Here is a 19,937-nt window from a genome sequence, read left to right on the forward strand (position 1 = left end):
TTTAGAATAAATCATGCTGTAAGATATGACTTTTTCGACTTGTAATATGTCTCAACAATTGAACCCTTTCGTAATGGCTTTTCCAAATAAATCATGCTGTAGCCAAATTCGATATTAAACCAAATTAGCCCTAATTCAATTTACAACTCTTCCTTCTTAACGTCATACAAGTTAAAGTTGAATTGCATTACGAAATGGTTCAATTGTTGAGACATATTATAAGTCAAAAAATCCATATCTTACAACATGTTGTTCTCTTAAGTACTGAATCCAGGTCTTGAACAAGGGGTCCCACCCTCTCATTGGCCCGAGAGGGATCCGATTTAGTGATTGGATCACAAACCAATTGTTCATTAAAGGATTAGTGGAACTTAAGGAGCAAGACATAATATCGGGGGTAAAAACAACATATTAACTCAACCGTTATTACAAACAACCTGTGAAGGGTCAACTTACTGATTATGGTTAAATCAAGTAGACACAAATATATCTACAGTGAGAAGAGTGCAACTATCGAGCTATGGTGATATGACTTGATAGTTAACGAACACTGATTAATTTGGTGTAAAGAGTTTTAGCCAATTAATCTTAAATAGTTGGAGCTCATGATCTTTAGGTCCATAAGGTCCATCTACTAGCTCGTAAAACATGAACACCTTGAATTATTAAATTGAGTGAATTTGGAATGATTTCAATTTGAAGTGTTCGAATTGAATTTCAATTTGAAATGTTCAAATCGAAATTAGGGTTTGAACTTGAATAGTTCAAATTCAAATTAAGGTTTGTATGATTATGTTCGATATAATTAATTTAACGTTTAGTTTGTTGAAATTAAACAAAATTGAAGAGTTTATAATATTTAAATATTGATTCTAATATTATTTACATGAATAGGATTCATGTTTAAAATTAGGTATGTGATTAATTTAATATTTGATATTAAATTATTATTTAATTAATTAAATATGTTAAATTAATTTCCAATTTTGATTCAATTTGAGAAATTGAATTTTGAAATTTTAGGTTTAATTCATTTCGAATTAATTAAATTATATTTTATTTAATTTTTGAATTAATTAAAATTGGATTTAAAAATTGGAAATTCAAGTTAGTGGGAATTTCCCACAAATTCGTTATGTAGGAGGGTTCTCCTCTTAATTACACACCTTGCCCATTTGATTTGCTGATTTAAGTGTTATGGAGGATGATGCTTTAGTGCTTGCATGTGAATTTAACTTAAAACCTCTTCAATTTGAAGATTGGATCAGAGTTTTGCTTCTGAAAAATTGTTATGACTGCTGTCATCTTCTTCTTCACAAGAATCCACATTTTTTCCTTCACCAAATTCACTCCAATTTGAGTTCCACCACTCAAAATTAAGACTGAGAATAGTAGAAAAGATCTCTTGATGGTTCACTGTTGAATTGGAGCTGAAATCACATGAAGAACAACTTAGAATTGGGAGAATTCATCAAAGGTATGTTAATTTAGAAAACCTCTACCGAATTTTCTGGTTTAGTATGTTGTTAGTACTCTAATAAAATGTAATTAAAGTGTTATTGATTATGTTTGTTTCCATTGCTTGTTAGTTTACTCTATAACCTTTGAAGTCTGGATGCTCAAATAACCTCCAAATTGCTTCAAATTAACCCCATTTGACTTTAATTGCTCGGTTCTACCTCTTTTGTGCTTAATACCTACAAAATAGGTAGTTAATAGTAAAAATTCATTAACAATCCTAAATTAAGCTATCAAGCAGTCCCAAATTAATTCTTGCTCGTCCCGAGCAAAGTAAAATGAAATCTAGACATGAATCATGTGATGGAAATGAGTGACTCATATCTCAAGGCTAAAATTAGCAAACTCTTCACAAAGATAGGGTCATCTAAATGCATGCACTATATCAAGAAATTTAAAACTAATTCTCTATTCCCTACGTGTGTGTGCGCTTAGCCAATTCTATCTAGGTCTTTAGTAGCTCGAGAAGGTTTTATTCGATCCTCAACTCGTTTTCCCATACTCTGGTTCAAAGGATCAAGTATTAGGCTTCCTAGACCCAAGGTGGCAATGTAAAACTTAAAAGAACCAAACTTTTGTTCTACTTTATTATTATTTATTTTATTTTATTTTTATCAAAAGAGGAACTCTTATCCAGACTACAGCACCTTATTTTTGGCTTGCCTACACAGGTTACGTGAAAGAAATCCAACTATGAGCAACGTATCCTTTAAAGATGCCGAAGCTTACTCATTCCTCAAGGGCACTTTAACTCAAAGGGAAACTACGGGTGTCATAGCTGTCCCAGGTTAATCACATTCCTAAGAAAGAGGAGTAATTGTTAGAGTAAACATGCATAATATGGAAGCAAACAAAATGATTAAGCACTCTAATTCCATTAATTTGAGTAACAAGTATGCATATTCAAAGATTTTATCATTATGGTTTCAAGTAAAATACCTTTGATGATTTCCACAAAATCCTTGCAATCCCCATAAAATCCTTGCTCAATCTTTGTAGTAGACCTCCAAAAGAGTCTTCTTTACTAATTTTAGACCTTAGATTGAGATGTGGAACTCCAATTGAGAGGGAATTTTGGATAGAATTTTGGAGAGTTGAGAGAAAACGGTTCAAGCTGATTTTCTCTTCAAAATTGATTTTTGCATGCCATTAAATTCAATTGATTTTGCAGTGTTTTATCAAATTAATCATGCAAAATAACTACTTGACATTTTCACACTTCAAGACCCACTAATTATGTGTGAATTTAGTGGGAAAAGTGGGATAATCCCACTTTACAATTAAAATGAAAATTTCAATTTCAATTTTTTTATTTAATTTTAATTTTCTAAATAAAATAAAATTATGAAATTGAATTATAAATTGAAAATAATTTATTTTTAAATAATTAAATAAACAAATTTAATTAATTAAATTAATAAATAATAATTGAATATAAAATATTAAATTAATAAAACACCTAATTCAAACATGAATCCTTATTCATGTAATCAATATTTAAATATCTCGAACTCTCCGAATTTGTTTAATTTTAATAAATTTAAACATTAATTATATCGAATATAATTTTCCAAACCCTAATTTGAATTTGAACATCTCAAATTCACTCAATATTCTAATATAAGATTTGATCCTTTTACGAGCTAGTATAAGGACCTAATGGACCTAGGTCCAACAATTTGAGATTAATTGGCTAAACTCTTTAAATTGAATTAATAAATATTTGTTAACTACTAAGACATACCACTATATCTTATATTTCTGTCAACTTGATTTCATCATAATCAGTTAGTCGATCCTTCAAATGTCATTCATATTTACAGCTAGGTCAAATTTACCATTTTACCCATGTAATACATCTCTGTCATGAGAGGGCGAGGCCTCTTTGTTCAAGATCATCTGCTAACCCTATAATGGATATCTGCTAATAGGAGTGAATTTCTTCTTGCAGGACTGTGTCTCTACCTATCTATCTGGTCTTATCCTAAAATGGGAAGCATATTAAGCAGTGATGTTGAACGAGTTCATAGCTCAGGATTAAGATCGAGTTATCTTAGGTCATCAATTTTGAAATAGCCAGTTTTAATAGTAAATGGTTGTTAAAAAGAAAAGCGACTATTTCGTGGTTCGATTTTATGCAAACGTCTTTTGCATAGGATGCCCCCACTCATATGTCTCCACATGAACGATTTTGGGATCACATCATTTGTATCAATATACAAAGTGGGCCGCATCCATAATGTCCCCAAGATAAGGTACCCAACCTCATCCATATATTTATAAACCTTTTTGGCTATATACTAAAACTTGATCCTCTTTTATGTCTCTACATAAGTTTAAGTATTCATATTATAGCCATAGGTTCGTTTATTTGATTTTATAAAACAATGTAATTGAATAACATCTTTATTGATAAAAAAAAATTTAACAATAACTTTATTGTGAATATAATATGTTTAATGTTTATAAACTTCGAGTTTTAGGACATACCCAACAATAATCTCCTTAAAACATATCATAGAAACTTACTTTTACTCTATAACATGCTTGCCTTTTATTTAACATACAATAGGCTCTTACTTTAAAAAATAAGAGCTTGGCAAAAACCTAAGCAAGCATTACTAAGTTGAGCTTTAGTTACTTAACAACTATCATCTAGATCTTTCAAGGTGAAAACAAGCATATGGACCAAATAACCCAATCCTACGCATTCAAAACCATAAATAAGACGACTATTTGTTCACAATATGCAAAAGAATCAAGAATTTTTTTTTTTTTTTTTTTTTTTGAATTTGGCCCAAAATCATGTATACATTTTGTGAATCCTAAACAGAGCGAATAGAGAGTTATCTAAAACCTATCACATAAAGTCATTATCACAATACATGCATCACAAGAATCATATTAGCAGCTCAACCACAAAGTCCAAGCTAAAGTGGTCAAGGACATGCCGAACATGCATATATTGTAACGATCCGACCCCCTGGGACTTAAGTTAGGCCGTTACTAAATACATGCATGCGTGGAACTTAAAACGACACTCTGTTATGGTGAAATAAATGCTAATAAAATAAGGTGAATTTAAAAGACATTGCATTTAATTTCAAATATTTAAAAACAATGATAGGGTACCTATAAATCATAAATGATAATAAATAAATCTAAAAGTGATTCTTAATAGTAAGTTTTAAACATCAACACTGAAAGCTAAGAAAAACATGAAAAGAAGTTTAAATCTCATGAGCGGAAGCATGAAGTTAGTCCCAGTGGCTCGATCATGAATTCCGCTTGTCCATCGTCAGTGCATCTTTACCTTTACTTGAAACAATAACATGAGAAAGAATGAGTCTAAATACTCAGTAAGTAACTCCACTATTGGGGTCGGGCTAGGCATCTATGTCCTCTAGATGCCTACCTCTGGTGGAACATAAAACTACTGTAGTCCTCATGGGACACATACATACATGAAAAAATCTGATTTCTATCCTACTGTTGTTAAGTATGCCCACTACCTCTAGTAAGTCCCGTAGAACCCACAATCTCTGGTGAATCCTGAAGGAAACACAATCCCTAGTGAATCCTGAAGGAAACACAATCCCTAGTGAATCCCGAAGGAAACATAATCTCTTACGTACGCAGGGTTATGCATACACCTCTTTCGTATATATATAACCCACTCAATGTGTACCTCTTTCGTACACATGGTTATGTATACACCTCTTTCGTATATACATAACCCACTAAATGTGTACCTCTTTTGTACACCTGATTAAGTATACACCTCTTTCGTATACATCTAACCCACTAAGTGTGTACCTCTTTCGTACACCTGGTTATGTATACACGTCTTTCGTATACACATATCCCACTGAGTATGTACCTCTTTCGTACACCTGGTTATGTATACACCTCTTTCATATACACATAACCCACTGAGCGTGCACTTCTTACGTACACCCAGTACCCTCTAGGTATGTATCACTTTCATACACACCAGCTCTAGTACATCTCTTTCATGTACTAGCGCTCTTGGACGTGCATCACTTTCATACAGTCACATAGTCTGGAAAGGAAAAGAGATTGTATCTAACTTCATATTACATATAATATTCACATCATCATGAGTTCTCTAAAATCTCCTCATCAAGGTCATGTTTATTAACCTCAACATACGTAATTAATCTAGTGTTAATGGATTTACTCTAGTACATCACTTTCATGCACTAAACTATGTAAACAATCAAGTATTCGAGATTCCATAATATATAGTACGGTCTACACATTCTCATAATAAATCACATAACTATATGAATCAGCAAATGTCGAATCCTCATCTAACTTTAAGACATTCTAGAAGGAGTGCTACTTAATTTATATTTAAGGGTCATGCTCAATCATATTTTTTAATATAACTCATAAAATTGTTAATATAACTCATAAAATTGTAAACCATGCTCATACATTAAAATGCTTCAGACATATTCTCACATGCTCATATATCTTTTCTAAATAGTCCATTAATCGTAATTAATCGTAGAACAGTCAAAATTATCCTTGTAACTAGTCTTAAAATCCTAAAAAATAAATCATAAATTGATCGCCCGACACACAGTAGTAAGATTACTTACCTCAGAGTTAAATCCAAATAAACCTAAGCAAGTTTATCTTCTTCTTTCCAAGCAAGACCTTGAAGTAACACCGAAATTGTGGCTTGGTCCAAAATTAATTCTAAAAATCCAATTTTGTTGGCCAACCAAAACTGCAACAAAAATCAATCATTTGTAATGTTGGATAGCACACTTCGACCTTAAAATTTCTCCAAAGCTCGAATCTATGGTTTAAACATAATGGGTAAACATTAAACGGCACCAACAATTTGATTAGCATTCAAAGGAAACCCTGCACACATACCAAATCTTATCGAAATCGATGGCGATGACACTGAACTGATGGCAACGGCGTGCAGGACTGAGTGGACGAACGACTATCGGCGGAATGAAGCAGAGGAACGACTCACGGTGGAAGTTTCGATGACTGGGCTGGATCGTTCGGCTTTATACCTTGGCGGATGGCGCGGCGACCCACGAACGAAGCGGCCAGACGACTGGTGGCAGCTTGTGAACGTGAAGAAGAGGGACGGCGAGGGAGAGGCGGCGCGCTAGGGGGAGGCTTCGGCCGCGAGATCTGAGGTGTGTCGATTGAATGGCTGGCGTTCCACTTTAGATCCGGCGGGTCCAGACTGCAGTGGACAGCGGCGCTTCGAGGTCGGCGATCAGTAGCAAGACGGGGTCGGCGCTAGGGTTCACGCGGAGAGGAAAAAGAAAATAGAGTGGGGGGGGGGTGGGTCTCGGTTACGAAGGAGAGGGGCGAGGGAGAGATTTTTTATTTTTTAAAGAAAATGGAAAATAAAATAAAATTTTAATTGATTTTACTCTGCTTTATTTCATTTTATTTTCTTTTATTCTTTCCTTCTAGACATACCCTACATATAAAATCCTTTCCTCTTCAAAACAAAATTCCAAAATTAAAAGTTAAATCCCAATTTACATTAAATCTCAATAATCAAAATTTAACTTCCAAAATTCTAAAAAATGTCCTTAATTAATATAAATTACTGAAATTCCATTACTAAAAAATTTGGGGTGTTACATATATAACCAGCACCCTCAACATAAAACGATACATTGTCCCCAATGTATCTTTAATCTAAACCCGATGAAAATAAAGACAAAGGAATAAAAAACCTCCTCTGTAGGTGTTCTCGTGCACGGTCTTTGAGATGTAGTAGGAGGGCTCGCCTCTCAAAAGATGTTTCTTTCTTGTTTTTGGGACCAAGGAGAGGAACCTACAACAGAAAAACAAAAAGAAAACTAATCTAGAAAGCCAATAAAGAAAGCAGTAAATTTTATCACTTAGCTCCCTCCAGGAAGGGTAGATTTTTAACATCGGTTGCTTGATGTGACCTGTTTCCTGTCAAGGCGTAAAGAAATTCTCATATATCTTTGGCCTTTTCTTAGATGAGTCAATATAACTTGGTAAGGCTATAAAGGCTCCCATCTTTTGAAAAGAACCAGACAGGTCGAATTTATGATTTTTAATTTTAGGCAACGTCTATCACTACAAAAATGTAGCAATAATGGTAAGTACTGGGTCAAACCACAGGGAGGCCAGGATTTAATCTTCTCTTAAGTGATATTTGACTATGGAAAGAGACAAAAATGGGGTTTTGTTATTTGATTGACAAGAAAACAAAATTCAAAAATTAAAGTGCGGAAAAGTAAGATAGATTGAGAAAGAGAGAGATAGAACACAAGATTACCTTCGTAGGTTTAGAGATTATAGGGTTTTCTATGAATCTAATCATCGATTAATTATGAAAACAGAGTTGAATTAACTATTTCTTAAGCCTAGTTGAATGTATGGACAACCCATACAAACTCCCTGATGAGAACCAACATGCCGTTAATCCCTAAATTCACTAAGCTCGTTACAAAGGTAATTTACTTAGCTAATTGCATCATGTTCTTGGATTGATTAAGACATAAAGCAAGAATGGCCAATTCTATCCTAATGCATTTCTAATTTTTAGGTTTTATTATCAATTAGGTGATCCTAGATAGCCTTGACATCATGCCATAAATCGAACTAAAACCTATTGCTACTGAACTAAGCATGTTTTCAATGCAATTGTGAACATAAAAAACACACATAGTAAAGACAAACATACAAGAAATCGAGTCGTCAGTTCATCAATCCTATATTCTTGTACTAGAAATTAATTCAATGAATGGAAATCATAAAGAAACAGAAACATCCAATAATAAATCCATAAGAAATCTCAAAGAGTTCAAGAAAATCCCTACAAACCTAAAAAACCAACGTCCCTTCAATTGTTCATTAAATCCAACTCATGATTCTAAGATTTACAAATAAAACTCAAAATGAAAGGAATTGAAAATGCCCTAGTTGGAACGTGACAATGATGCGTTAGAGCAAGTAAATGAGCTGAGTGAGAAGAAGCTGGAATTTGAATCGCTTGACTTAAGTAACAAAGAAACTGCTAAAATCAAGCCCTTGCTTGAGGAGCCCGCTTCTCTTGACCTTAAAACTTTACCATCACATTTGAAATACGCTTATTTAGGAGATAATAACACTACCTATTATCTTCTCATATGTGCGTAGTTTGACTAATGAACCTTCTTTTATAGATGCTCAAGAAATACATCAAGGCGATAGGATGGATACTTGAAGATACTAGAGGAATCAGTTCCATCTATTGCATGCACAAAATCCGTCATAAGGAAGGAATAAATGGGTCCATTAAACGGCAATGCAAGATTAACCCCATTATGAAGGAGGTCGTAAAGACATAGATAATCAAATGGCTTAACTCATAAGTTATTTACCCTATCTACGATAGTAATTGGGTAAGTCTTGTGAAATGCGTTCCCAAGAAGGGATGAATTACAATCATCGCCAACAACAAAAATGAACTAATACTGACAAGGACAGTGATAGGTTGGCGCATATGCATGGATTACCAAAAGCTGAATCTAGCCACCAAAAAGGACCACTCTCCTCTATCTTTTATCGATCAGATGTTGGACAGGCTTGTAGGGAATGAGTTTTTATGCTTCCTTAATGGCTACTCAGGATATCAGATAATGATTGTGCTTGAGGACCAAGAGAAAACTACTTTCACGTGTCCACACAAATCATTCCATTTTGGCGCATGCCATTCAGGCTATGCAATGTGCTAGAGATCTTTCAAAGATGCATGATTGCGATGTTTTCAAACTTTCTAGAGCACCTAATGGAAGTCTTTATGGATAATTTCCTAGTCTTTGGTGATTCATATGCGACATGCCTGTCAAATTTGGAAATAATAGAGTAAACATGCAATATATGGAAGCTAACAGAATCATTAAGCACTCTAATTATATTAATTTGAGTAATGAGCATGCAAACACATAGTTTCAAAGCAATAGGGTTTCAACATTACTACCTTTGTAGATTTTCACTTAATCCTTGCAAGTTTCACGAAATTGATCTTAAATCTCTTCAATAGACCACCAAAAGTGTCTTTTCTACTAATCTCAGCCTTGGATTGAGTGGTGGAACTCCAAATTGAAATGAAATTTTGAGTGGTTTGGAGAGAATTTGTTGAAAACTATTTTTTGCAGCAATTTTCTCAAAAATAGATTGATCATATCTAATCTCAGAAAATTTGACGTATTTATTGAACTCCATCATGCAAGCACTTTGACACCTTCAAAGCTTACGTCATTAATAAACTTCAAACTTCATCAAAAGAAAATTTGTAAAATCACCGAACTACTCCTATTACTACTAAAACATAGCAACAGTGGTAAGCAGGGGGTCGAACCACAGAGAAGCGAAGAATTAATTTCTTTTTGGGTTAGATTTGACCGTGGAGAAACAGTAAAAATGGGGTTTTTGTTTTTTTTTTTTTAAAATTGAAAACATTCAATAAAAGGAAACTGCAAGGGATATATGAAATGGTAATGGATTCATCTAGTTATCGGATCACGTAGGCATTCAATGTAATTTAAATCATTGGTTTCCGCCAAAATATCATGTTATCGAATTATGCATGTATAGCTACCCAATTAATGCGAATTAACTCATCTCTACAAAGGCCAATAATCAATTAATTTGAAACCAATCAAGCGTCCTAATTCGTAATTAAGGCTAGAAAGACCATGTTGTAACTAACCTACATGCTCTTAGATGAAATTGGGTCCTTAGCTGCCATAAATAACGAGAAACACATGCTTTAAGATTCAGGATTCAACTATGTTGATTAAGTGTCAAGAAAAGCCATGTTCAAATAATCAATTTATTCTTTAAATCTAGATTAAATATGCCATGTAAAGATCCAAGGTCAGCCTATACATCTAAGCATGCTCATCTAATCGATGCTACAAGTGTAAACTCAAAGCATGTACAATTATAAGGATCCGTGCGAGCTTGACTTTACTAGCTAAGATATGCAATCTTGATAGGGGCGTCAATCCAACACACAAAAGCAAATCTAAATCATGAAAGATTTAAAGAAAAACACAATTCTAATTTAAAGCCTAAAGTTTAATAGAAAACTCATCAAATTACAAGAATGCTCGATCTAAGAACTAAATGAAAGGATTACCTTTTCGATTCATAGACAACCAACGAGATACGTTCCAACACATGTCCATAATCTAAAAATAAAACAAAAACTAACCCAAGGATACTAAAAACATAAAGGAAAAGGAAGAGGTCATGGCCTCTCCTCGACCTCCATTGAAAAATAACACAATTTTCAGCATAATTTGACTTAAAACCGAAGAAGATTAGAAAATTGAGGCAGCATTGCAATGCTAGAACTAGCGTTGCAACGTTGAAGCAATCGATTAGGAGTGTTATGCTAAGAAGTCCAATGCTGCCCCTGACGCTCACTTACACGCACGCTTGGCTCTCCATTCGTCAAAGTCCATAGCATCACAACGTTGTTGGGGAGCATGGCAATGCTACCATTTTGTCCATCAACATTGGGCTGGAGTGTTGCGTGGCATTGCAACAGTGGCGATGTTCTAACTCCAGAGCGTTGTGATGCTCAGGACAGCATTGCAACGCTCCCCTGCATCACGATCTACTACCTCCAAGCGTTGCACGAGTGTCAGACCTAGGCAAATTATGAGCGTTGTGACTCTCTGGTAAGAGCATTTTGGTCCTTTCAACTCTTTTAAAGCACAGATGCTCAAATCAACTCCAAATTGCTTAAAATTAACCCCGATCAGCTCCAAATTACCAATTCTACCTCTTGGTTGCTTGATACTTACAAAATAGGAAAATAAATACATAAAACCCAATAACGAGCCCAAATTAAGCTAAGAATAATAGCTCTTTTTGAGAGCTATCAAATACTCCCAACTTAATTCTTGCTCGTCTCGAGCAAGGTAGAAAAAAACAATCAAATAACATACAAAACAATCAAAGACATGCTAGCTTAATTCACAATGTCATTGTTCCAGTCTCAACAGCCAAATCGAACGAAATTTGAAAATAAAGAATGAAAATCTATTATGATCAATCAATGAAGCACAAGTTTAAGAATGATTCTCAATCTATTTATGCATGAGTGAGCCTAGAGTTTTACTAGTTAAGCTTGCATCGCCCAAAAAAGGGCATTTGTTTTACCTAGAATTTTCACACCCAACCGAAGGAACCTATCACTCTTTTCTCGCGGGCCCTAACTTGACATGACGGAGGTTGCTCTTTTCACCTCTATCCATGCACACACATGTACATTATTTTTTTGCTTTTTTTTTTTTACAGACACGTTGACAAATGCCTCCTGTTTTTTATATGCATTTTTTATATATTCTTTTTTTTCAGAATTGCAACTAATTTTCTTTTCTTTCTTTTTCTTTTCTTTTTTTTTTTTTTAATTCATAGAAGGCCTTATATTATCCACTGTTTAGTTTTGCTCTACAAGAAGTACGGTTACTTTGTTGGGGTTGATGCCCTAAATCTCGTACGATCCTGTAGTTTGCAAACACTTGTATGAACAAACATTATGTGATTTATAATATATGATATTTTATTCACTCGTGTCTATCAAATATATGATATTTTAGTTGCATTAACCACAAACCAATAAACTAAGATCCATGGTTATCGTTGTAACTTAAACATGTATGTGGAGACATATAAGTGGATCATGTTTAAGTGATAACCTAAATGGTCTGTAGTATATGGATAAGGCTGGGTACCTTATCGTGGTGACACTACGAGTATGGTCCGCTTTGTAGGTGTTACAAATGTTGTAAAGTGCGACAAATGATATGATCCTGATCATTTATGTATTAGACATGTGAGCGGAGATATTCTATACAAAGGAGTTTGTATAAAACCAAACCACGAAATGTTTAATCTCGTTATATAACACTGTTCATAATTGAGACTTTCATTTCACTAGGATGAGCATAGGTAACATGACCTTAATTCTGAGTGAGTTGTGAACTCTTGCATATGAGAGCGGTCTTTTGATTTGCATGGGTGAGAGTGGCCAGATCTCGACTCAACAAGCTATCATTTTGGATTCGTCTGATTAGGGAGCTGGGAACTCAGCTACACAAGATGGAATTCACTCCTTCCCCCAAGTACGGGTAAGTAGATAAATTGCTCCCTTAAGGGCTGATTTCGGGTCTTAAACAATGTGACGCCACACCCTCTCTTTGTCCAAGAGGGGTTTAGTCATAGTAGGACTATGATCTATTGTTGATTAGAGGGATAAATGGTACTTAAGGAGTTAAATGTAACTAGAGGGGCAAAACGGTATTTTTTCCAACATACTTATGAGCAATTTATGAAGGGTCATCGTATTGTTGATTGGTTATATCCAATGGACACATAAATATATCTGTAGTGCGAAGAATGCAGCTATCGGTCTTTAGTGGAGTGCTCGGCAGTTAACGGATTGTGGATAATGTGATTAAAGAGTTTAGTCAGTTATTCACGTATCGTTGGAGCTTCAAACTATAGGTTCATAAAGTCCCCTTGGTAGTTTAATGAATTTTAGTTGAGAATCATTTTTTGGGTTAATTTGAAATGTTCAAATTAATAAGAGGGAATTTTATTATATATGATATAATTAAATTAATTCGATTATATATGATATAATTGATATAATGTATTGATACATTATTTTTTTATTGGAGGAATAAATATTTGAATATGATTCAAATATATTTTCTATGAAGAAGATTCACAGTTATTAGATTTAATATAAATATGATTTATATTAAATGCCATAAAATAAAGAAAAAAACTATGTTTTATATATTATATATGATGCAACATTAAAACTATAGGTTATAAATATAATATGATAGGTTAATTATCATATTTATTTATAATTATTAATTATTAGATAATTAACTTATTTTTCTCCATAACCACCCTTAGTGGATAGTTATTTATTTTTATGGAAAATTTGGGATAAAATGAAATTTTATTTCAAATCTCAAGGTACATACATTATTAATAATCAAATATCTACACGACTGCTTGAGAGACTATACGATAACCTTGTTATCTAAACGATCAAGTAACTTGTCTATGCGATAGACTTCGTCATCTACACGATTGTGTTGTTCGTCTACTCGATCGTCTTCCTCGTCCACAATAAACTTCCCCTTTAACCAAAATTAGCCAGAGCCTACTGCTCATGGATTCTTGTACCGAGAATAGATTCTTGTACCGAGAATACCAAGGTCACTTAATGGTAGTGTCCAATTGGTTCAGGGATCGAGTTGCTGTTTGCTGCTTGTTTGAGAGGAGCGTTCGTATCTTGTTCGCTGCATTCGTGAACGAGTTTGATCGTGGGATTACTTGAAGAAGTGTTCTTAAAAGGTATAATCTCTTTTTTTTTTTTTTTTACTTGAAAGCATGCTGTAATTTAAGATTTATGCATAATTTATTCTTGTATGACTGTAAATGTATGCGTTCATTCACAATGGGATTTGGACGATCCACTTCCGCTCAAAGGTCTTCTGTAAACGGAGTTCCTTCATACTCCTATGTCAAAGGTGGACCTTTCAAGGTGACAATAAAAATACAAACCAGATAACCCAATTCTAAACATGCAAGGCTTTAATTTTGCAAAACAATGTCTTAAAGATGCATGAGAGATAAGAATTCTTTTTTTAAATTGGGCTAAAGTTCATGTTGTCCTAACGTTCTTTCATGCAAATTTCATTACAGGAAGAGTGCGTCATAAACTATCATAATAATGATAGAGCAAACAGCAAGCAAGGCAATCAAAACACATAAGCATTGTCCGAGCACAACGCTCAAGGACCCCAAGCTAAATAAAAACTACTTAACAAGTACCCTACCCCCAACTTAAAATAATACATTGTCCCCAATGTATCTCAAGTACGCTAAAAAAGAATAAAATCAAGGGAACAAAAAACCTCCACTGATAACAATATTGCGCACAGGATGGTCGAAATAGATTGACCCCAATGATTTGAGCGATGTGGTCACTTAGACTCTGAAGCTCAGCCTTAACATCATGATCAAAATAGAAGTAATTGATGTGATGCGTAAGCGTACACAATTGAAGTAATAAATCCCAAATAGGGTATCGTCCTCAGGGACCGGCATGAGCGAAATTTTCCTAAACTTAGCTACCAAAATTATTTGTTAATTTTAGTGAGGCCACTCAAATAATGAATTTTATCTATAACTATGACTAATGTAAACTCAATCACAAACATAAGGACAAATTAAGAGCAAAAAAGATTCCAGGGAGTTGTTTCTGTTAGACTTAAACAACATGCAGCAGAAGTATCAAGGATCCATAAGCATTTTAATTCACTAATTTTGGTAAAAACTAAAGCATGCTGTTTATAAAAATGGGTTTTCTTAACATACCTTTGAAGAACTCTTCAAGAAAATCGTCTGTTTAGCTACCGTCTTCACTTGATATCAACATGAACCACCTCAAAGCCTTTCCTACTATGCTCTTGGAGCTTTAGGCAGAGTTGTGGGACTCAAGAAAAAGTTGTAGATGTAGAGAAATAAGGGAAGCTCACAACAGCAAGTTGAAGAAGACAACTTCTTCTTCACCGATTTTTTTCTCTCAAAATTCTGCATTCATCTTCTTCTCCAACAACTCCAATCTTGTTTATATATCAAGATGAACATGCCAAGAGATGGAGTGCATGGCTTGCAGCTCATGCTTGGAGAATCAAGGTAGAGAAGATCATGGTTTGTGTGTGAGCATAAAGATGATGATAATGGAAAAAACTCTTTTTACATTATGTGCAACCCATGCAAACGAATTTCCATTTTATTTTTAATATACAAAAGGACTTTTAAATCATTTTAATTTAAAATTTGATTTTCTTAAATTAATTTCATAAATTAATTTTAAAAATTAATTAATTTAATATCAAATTTTAAATTAATTTTTGCACAATAATCATCTTTATATATTTAAATCATATTTAAATATTTATTCTCTTGTTCTATTTAATTTGAACGTTTCAAATTAATTTCTCAAGCTACCCTAAAGCGTACCCATTTATGAGCTAGTAGGAGGACCTTGCGGACCTACAGATCATGGGCTCCAACGATCCGAGATTAAACGGCTAAACTCATTAGACCGATCTAACCCTCATTCGTTAACTAATGGGTGATTCCACTAAAGCCCATAGCTAAACTACCCTCACTATAGATATATGATGTCCCCTCGATATAACCATGATTAGTAAGTTATCCCTTCACAGGTTGCTCGTAATAACGGCTGGGTCAAATCTCCGTTTTACCCCTGAAATTACCTTTTGTTTCTTAAGTTCCACTAATCCCCTAATGAACAATTGATTTGTGATCCAATCAACAAATCGAATCCCTCTCAGGCCAATGACAGGGTGAGGCCTCTTGTTCAAGACCTAGAATCAGCACTTGAAGGGAACAACCTCTCTACTAACCCTAATCGGGTAGGAGTGAATTCCCTCTTACACCTTATGTTCCCAGCTATTCATCCGATATTATCCCCAAAATGGTAAGCTTATTGAGCAGAGAAAATTGGTCTACTCTCACCGTTTGCAGATAAAAGGATAATCACTTCGTATGTAGCACTTTACAACACTTTGTAATAACTACAGAGTAGGCCGCATCCAATAGTGTTACCAGAATAAGGTACCCAACCTTATTCATATACTATAGATCATTTTGACTATTTACTCGAACCTGATCCACTCGTATGTCTCCTCACAAAGTTCAAGTACTCATATAATAGTTAAGGGACTTAGGTTTATTGGATTTCTAAAAAACAATATATTCAACAACTTTATTGAATTCTCAGAATAAGTTTTAATGTTTACAAACCACGAGTTTTAGGACATAAAACCCAACAAACTCCCACTTGGACTAAAACTCCAGTGGTAACTTATATATCCGATATATAAGACTGAGTTTTTGAGTTTCAAAGAGAAATACAATAAACTACGACATCCCATACCCATGGTTTTACCATTTGGTATCTCATACCTAATATTTCTCCCACTTGCCCTAGGTGATTCTTAAACACTTTAGCCAAAAGAATCATTGTAAACATATTAATATACAAATAGGTTTCTTGTGGGGAATTTATCTATTTCTCAATAATGGTTAGGAAACACATTTTCCTCCCACTACATTGAGGTACTCTCAACTCTTTGATTAAGATGGTCTGACCTGCCTTAACAACTCTTGTTAACAGTTAGAGCTAGAAATCTTAAATTCATTATACTTCGATCTTAACCATTCAAATATCTGAATATTTGCTGATGGTTATTAATAATTTGATTCTTAATAAAAGTTGCTATGAGATAGAACAAACATATTTCTTGGAAAAACATTTCATTCATAACAAAAAATATGTACAAAAAGTTCTTTACAAGATTTAACAAAAGCAGGTAATTTACATCTTCATTAGCAACTTCTTCTACTGGATGAGCTGAGCAAATGGTCTCCAGGATCTAAGCAGCCTGTTTGCCTTTCTCTGCTCTCTCGTCTGCAAGATATTTAGGGCAATTTCTCTTCCAGTGCCCCAGCTCGTTGTAGTGGAAACATTTCCCTTTCTCTGCAGTAGTTTTCTTGCTCTTCTTACCAGTAGGCTTTTTCCTTTTCCCTTTGTATTTCTTTACTGGAATACTCTTAGTCTGCGAAGACGAGGCAACTTCAGGCTTGGAGGACATTCCTCTCTTTTCAGCAGAAGCCACATTTACTTCTGGTACTGGTCCCAGACCTTTAGTTCTCAACATGGTCTGAAATGCCTGCAGCTTATTAAGTAGAGTTGTCAAGTTGTATTCAATTTTATTCATCAAGGTTGGTACAAAATTGCAGAAAACTCTTCAGAAGAGATTCTAGAATAAAGCCAACTTGACTTCTTTCATCCATCATAGCACCGTTCACTTCAGCCACATTAAAGTGGACCATCATGTCCACGACATGTTCACGAACATTGGTCCCCTCTTTCATGCGACTATTGTAAACATATTTGATAGAATCATGCCTCAGGGTGAAGGACGACTGTCCAAACATCCCTCTTAGAGATTCCATAATCTCTTTGGCAGTGTTCATACCCTCGTGTTTTTCGCCAAAACGTCAGATAGGTTGGCGAGAATATAAGCACGGGCTTTATCATTAGCCCTGATCCATTTATCAAACACTTCCCGAACAGTTCGGTTGGTATTTGAGCTAGGAATGGGAGGACATTCCTCTGTTAAGACAAATCTCAAATCGTCTAACGTGAGTATTGTATTCAAATTTGATTTCCAGTTTACATAATTTTCCCCAATCAGTTTGTCCGAAGCTAGCAATTGTATAATAGAACTCGTCAATCTGAAATTATAAACAAAATTTATAAGTGAATTGCTTTTAAATCCAATCAAGTTTTAGCAAAGTGATAATGTACCCACAATCATTATTTTTGCAACTATACTTAAATGATTTAGAACAAATGCTACCTTGGGGCAGTCAAGAATTCCTTCATAAAAGCAAGACAATTCTTGACCAAATACTATCTCCAGAATAACTCATTTTCCGATAGTCATTTAGTTATCATTTTCGGTCAAGATCATTACTAACACTTAGGAAGTCTTATAAGTGTAGACCCGCCATTTTTAGATCTTACAGAACGGTATGAGTATGCCTCCAAAATAGAAGATAATACCCAAGACGGAACTATAAGACCCTATTCATTTTACTAAAGCCTGGGTTGTTCCGAATCCTATGTTACAACCCTCCGTAGGGATCACCGCGGTTAACGACTAGCTAGTGCCGCATGAAAAACGACAGTAGGTGCAACATAAGAATCTCACGGTTCAAACTAAGGGAGGAGATCGTAGGACAATGTTGACACATTTCCTTCACCTACTTACTATGAACGACTTCCCCCATTCACCTTGTTATTGACCCATGCAAACACTTTCTGTATGGAGCAATCGAGGTAAAATCGACAAGAAGCCGAGCATGGATCTCTCGGTGTGAACTCTTGACGATGTGAGAGCTAATAACTTTTATTCTCCCACTGAAGTGTTCTAAATGTTTAGTTATTTTACTTAGGCAAGACGACTAATTTCATACCACTTAATTCTAAGTAGTGTATCCAAATATAACTATTATAATTGGATTTAACTTATAATGTCTAGGTGATAAACCCTTTTATTACCTCACATCACTCACGAATGCTCATAAAACTAATTACCAATGCTCAATTATTCAGCTATAATCCCCAGGTAAGAGGTGTTCTATAGACCGTCAACTTAAATACCCCCAGCCTTCGATAGGATTATATACTGGTTATGTTTGTAACCATAGTTTTACAAGTTTAACGACCTATTTTAACTATTAAAACAAGTGGTTAACCTAAGTGAGCATGCAGATGTTGTTTGTTATGGATTTTAAATTTCTAACCAATTTTATAACGGCTTACAAAATTTAGACATGCTAAACATCCACGACAAATAACAAAGGTATCTAATATAACTATTATATTAAACATAACCCTAACATGCATACTATATATCATAACAATTATATCATACTGTCAATGCATGTAACATGCTTCCTACGGTGGGGTTTTAAATCTACATGGCATACTGTATGCATATACATGAATTTATTTAATTATCACATACATCTCATGCATAAACAATTAAATACTAACTGTTATGGTTTTCGTTTTGGCATAAACAAGCAAACAGATAGCTAACTATTACAAACAACTTCATAACCATCTTTGAACCACTCGAACCGCTCCAAACCGAACCCAAAACAACTTGAACGAGGTTGGACGAGTCTGAACCGGACCAACAAAGCCTGAACCGAATCAACCACAACCATTTGAGGCTGAACCGGTTGAACCTTGAGTAAACCGGTCGAACTGGTTGCTCTCAGTCCAACCTCAATATGCTGTTAAAGCCAATCGTGTAACACTTGGAGGTAATCATCTAGCATCGTTGCCTTGGGTTGAGAGGAAGTACACGATTGCACAGTGTTTGCTTGAAGCTAGGCGATCGTTTAGTTCCATCGTAGTGCAATCGTTTAGCTCCATCGCATAGTACTAAATGATCGCATAACACCATCGCCTAGTGCATTCAAGTCATCATTTAGTAGCTATCGCAGCTAAACGATCGCATAGCTCCATCGTATAGAACATCATTGCATCACATAGCATTTATCTACACGGTCGCTTAGATCCACAACCAAACGATCGCTCAGCACTATCACATAGCACATCATCGCATCGCTTAGCACGTATAGCACCATCATTTAGCAGAATCAACGTATCGTCTAGTTCCCACGACTCAAACTAAACGATCGCGTAATGCTATTGTATAGCAAATGAACGCATCGCTTAG

At 34.7% G+C, this 19,937-nt stretch overlaps 1 long non-coding RNA gene across 3 annotated transcripts; it reads right to left on the reverse strand.

Moving 5' to 3' along the window:
* Positions 1–1,054: 1,054 nt before the first annotated feature.
* On the reverse strand, positions 1,055–6,884 carry LOC120092174 (uncharacterized). Of its 3 annotated transcripts, none has more exons than XR_005485929.2 (6): positions 6,430–6,884; positions 6,147–6,277; positions 2,458–2,554; positions 2,248–2,318; positions 1,603–1,697; positions 1,055–1,430 (listed from the first exon to the last, which is right to left on the reverse strand). It is a non-coding gene; the product is annotated as an uncharacterized LOC120092174 (long non-coding RNA). The 3 variants fall into 3 exon arrangements; XR_005485927.2 differs by having other exon boundaries at positions 2,166–2,318; XR_005485928.2 differs by lacking the exon at positions 2,458–2,554 and having other exon boundaries at positions 2,166–2,318.
* Between the last annotated feature and the right edge of the window lie 13,053 nt (positions 6,885–19,937).

Source organism: Benincasa hispida, chromosome 11, assembly GCF_027475165.1.
Source record: "Benincasa hispida cultivar pf3 chromosome 11, pf3_genome.v1.1, whole genome shotgun sequence".
Taxonomy (NCBI): domain Eukaryota; kingdom Viridiplantae; phylum Streptophyta; class Magnoliopsida; order Cucurbitales; family Cucurbitaceae; genus Benincasa; species Benincasa hispida.